The sequence below is a fragment of the Martes martes genome, assembly GCF_963455335.1.
Source record: "Martes martes genome assembly, chromosome: 16".
NCBI classification, from domain to species: Eukaryota; Metazoa; Chordata; class Mammalia; order Carnivora; family Mustelidae; genus Martes; species Martes martes.
Window position 1 is genome coordinate 40,883,120 of NC_137904.1, and position 4,552 is coordinate 40,887,671.

The following is a 4,552-nucleotide window of genomic DNA, read 5'->3' on the forward strand; positions in this document are numbered from 1 at the left end:
AGCAGGGGGAGCAGCGGGCAGAGGGAGAAGCAGACTCCCCACTGAGCTCGATCCCAGGACCCTGAGATCATGACCTGAGCTGAAGGCAGACACTTAACCACTGAGCCACCCAGGTGTCCCCAAAAGCACTCTTATCAGACATCATTGACTTTGGCTTTGGTCACACCTTTGTTAACACTCAGGTCTCACGGCCCTTCTGTCCTCAGTCTGTGAGAAGACTTCCCTTATCTTTGTATCCTTAAACCGCTTTCGTGGGTGACTCTTTTCTCCATCAGATTAGGAGACCCCTGAACCCCAAGCCTCTTTCTCCCAGCAGTTTAAGTGTTCCCTGAGGACAGAGGGACTGTTTTCATTAATCTTGCAGCTACCTCAAGGGAAGAAATTTTCTATTTTTTAAAATCCTGGCCCTGTGCTCGTTCTGCACACTGTGGGTGCTTAATAAATGTTGATTGACTGAGTTAACAATAGACTTAGTCCCCGGAGTGTCATATTCCTTCTTTCCACAGGGAGAAAGTAATAACATTAGGCAGAGCAGGCTGGCTCCCTTAATATGATTATCTGAAATTTGTGGCTGGTGACTCTCTCCCCCAACTTTATTGGGTACATTCATCTCCACAGAATAGATATTCCCAGAGAGCACTAAAGCTGCCGGCCAAATGGTGGACTACTGATGATTGTCCTGACCCTGTTCGTCTTGATTCCGTCACGACCGAAGCTGCTGCTTGCTTCCAGCCCAAGAGCGGGGAAGAACCCCAGGCTGCTGTGGCAGCGGGCTCTCCTGGAATAAGTACAGTCTAACCAAATCCGGTAATGTGGGCCCAGCCTCGTGTCTGTAAAACATTCTACCTTGAGTCAGTGGATGGATGACTTGAGCAAGTTATTTTTCTAAACTTTTTTCTTTTTTTTAAAGATTTTATTTATATATTTGACAGAGAGAGAGAGAGAGAGAGAGATCCCAGGCAGGGGGAGCAGCAGTGGGAGGCAGAGAAGCAGGCTCCCCACTGAGCAAGGAGCCTGATGTGGGACTCGATCCCAGGACCCTGGGATCATCATGACCTGAGCCGAAGGCAGACCCTTAACTGGCTGAGCCACCCAGGTGCCCTTTTTCTAACCTTTTAAAAATACTTGAGATAGAACTCACACAGCATACAATTCACCCACTTTAAGTGTATAATTCAGTAGTTTGTAGTGTATTGAGTTGTGCAAACATCTCCACAATAAATTTTAGAATTTTCTTTACCCCCTAAAAGAGACCCCATACCCTTGAGCAGTGACTCTCCAGTTACCCCTCAACCCTGAGCCCTAGGAAAACACTCATCTGTTTTGTTTCTACAGATTTGCCTATCTTGGAAGTTTCATATAAATGGAATCACACACTGTGTGTTCTTTTGGGATGAGTTTCTTCCACTTAGCATGTTTTCAAGGTCCTTCTATGTTGTGATGCAAGTTACTAAATTCCTTTTTTTTTTTTTTTTTTTTTAAGTAGGCTCCAGGCCCAGCGTGGAGCCCAACATGGGGCTTGAACTCACAATGCTGAGATCAGAGTTGGCTGCTTAGCCAATTGAACCCCGCAGGTGGCTCTTTTTTAAAATTTTATTTTTGAGTAATCTCTACATTCAATGTGGGGCTCAAAGTCAAAACCCAGAGATCGAGAATCACACGATCCATTGACTGAGTCAGCCAGATACCCCTCAATCTTTTTTTTTTGGCAAATAATACCCCATCCTCTAGATATACTGTATTTTATTTACCCATTCATCAACTGATGGGCATTTGGGTTGTTCCAACTTTTAGCAAGTTATTTCTCCAGGTTCCAACTTATTCATCTATAAAAATGAGAGTTGTTAGCTGTCTGCTTCAGAGATTACTGAAAGTAGACATGGGATATATGAACACAGTCTGAACTAGGAAGCGTGCGTGCAGAGACATAATATTAATATTTACATGAGAGCCACTGAGAGGGCTGGGGCTGGTGGCCCAGAGTCTGTGGCCCGTTGTCGGTTACCTCTGGGCAGTTGGGGGTCTCTGGGTCAGATTCCCATGTCCAGGCCAGTTTGCTTTTTCCTAGGTGGCAGTCTGCATCTCTCAGGCCGGGCCTGGCATCTCATTACTGTTTGTTGCTAGGAGACCAGGTTAGAGCTGAGCTCGCTGTGGTCCACTGCCGCTGCTGAAGATCACCCGAATCACAGGGGAAGGATGTTGAAACATCAAGGCCGTTTCATGTCATCCCGATTTTTAGCAAGACCAAGCAAAAGGGCTGAAGCCACAGGTGTTCTGGGGAGGGGGGGGGTGCCAGGCTTCCGGAATATTTTGCCAACACTCTTTTCTGATTTTAGTTCACTTCCTCTCACCTCTCTCTCTCTCACACACACACATACACACACACACACAGAGTACCCGGCTGACTTTTCCCCTACTGCCCATCACTTGAGTGTGTAAGTAATGCAAAAACATTTTGGTATTAGACCTAGAAGAAGTGAATTAGGAAGGAAAGCTTGTTGCGTAAATACAAAGATGCTAAAATCCAATTTAGGCACATGTGGTTTGCTCCCACAACTTCCTGCTCCTTTCTGCAGGTATTTTACAGCTGTAACATGTGTGGGTGCGAGGAGGTTAGCGGGAAAAGGCTGGGGTGAGGAGTGGATTATAGAAGAATGATTGTTTCCTTTCGCTAGGAGCTGCCTGGAGCAGAATTTCTCCTTCAAAGCCTTGGTAAGAGCAGCTGGGGATAATGAACAGTGGTTAAAGATGCTTTGTTTTACATCCAGCAAAAAGGATCATTAACACTCCGGTTTTTAAACCAAGCCTGTGGAAGGGCTCCTGCTGCTGTTGATAATCACGGTAACCCTCGGGGTAGCGGGGGCAAAGGGGTCGGTAATTCACCAGAAAATGGTATTCACTCATTTGGATTATGTGCGCCGCTGCTCTTCTCCATTCACGTGCTTAATTAAGAGCTGACGAGTACGAAATAAATGAAACTGAACTTCTTCACTGGACTGATCTGGGGAGCAGCAGCAATTCTGCAGGGAGGGAGGGAGGGTGTGTGCCAGGAAAACAGTGGTACCATCTCCCCATTACATTTCTGTATTGGAGTTAGTCTTTTTTTTTTTTTTTTTAAGACTTATTTGAGAGAGAGCATGAGAAGGGAGACGGTCAGAGGGAGAAGTAGACTCCCCACAGAGCTGGGAGCCCGATGCGGGACTCGATCCCAGGACTCCAGGATTATGACCTGAGCCAAAGGCAGTGGCTTAACCAACTAAGCCACCCAGGTGCACCTACTGGAGTTAGTCTTAACGCCACAGGATTCTTTTTTTTTTTTTTTTAAAGATTTTATTTATTTATTTGACAGGCAGATCACAAGTAGGCAGAGAGGCAGGCAGAGAGAGAAGGGAGGAAGCAGGCTCCCTGCCGAGCAGAGAGCCCAACTCGGGGCCCGATCCCAGGATGCTGGGATCACGACCTGAGCCCAAGGCAGCGGCTTTAACCCACTGAGCCACCCAGGCGCCCATGCCACAGGATTCTTTTTTTTTTTTTAAAGATTTTATTTATTTATTTGACAGAGAGAGAGATCACAAGTAGGCAGGGAGGCAGGCAGAGAGAGAGGAGGAAGCAGGCTCTCCACAGAGCAGAGAGCCCGATGCGGGGCTCGATCCCAGGACCCTGGGATCATGACCTGAGCCGAAGGCAGAGGCTTTAACCCACTGAGCCACCCAGGCGCCCCTTTGCCACAGGATTCTTAAGGGGCAAAAGCCTTGAGTCCAAGAGACATCTCCTTGAGGTGATAAAGGAGGAGGGGGAGTGGAGTTTCTTAAGATTTTATTTGAGAAAGAATGAGCGAGTGCAGGCAAGGGGCAGAGGGAGAAAATCTCCAAGCAGATGCCCCGCTGAGTGCGGAGGACCCTAAGATCATGACCTGAGCCGAAATCAAGAGTCAAACACTTAACCAGCTGAGCCGCCCAGAAGCCCCAGGAGTGTAGTTTCATCTTCATTTTATCAAAGGAGAAATGAAGACAAGGAACCATGACTAGGACAATACTAGACAGCTAGTCTAGGGCATAACTCACATCAGGGAAAGCCCCAGAAGGAAGCTGACTCAACCTTATTTTTGACATCATGGTTTACATCATTCAGAAGTTTCTGCAGAAGTCTCTAGAGTGATCAGCTGGTTGACTTCCTGGAGTCATTTCCATTTGTTCAATCCCGAGGTGGGGGGCGGGGGAGTTGGGGGTGGTGGTGAGAAAATGGAATTTCTTTCTTATCGTTCTATTAGGCAGATCTGAATGGAGGGAATTGAACCTAGATCATAAAGGGTTCCCAAATGCACACTGACCCCTTTCACAAAGTGTGTGGAAGGTTTGAGCAAGAAGCCAGGGCTCCAGACTGCTTGAACGAATGTTCTACCACCTTCCTCTCCATCTCCAGGTCCCTGCCAGGACACTCTTGTTCACTAGTTAAGACAAGTGAAATCGACCGGTGGGCTCTACAATTCCCACTAGCCTGTTGGTTCCCCTTTTCTCAGACGTTTAAAACAAAGGACCAGAAAGCCCAATCA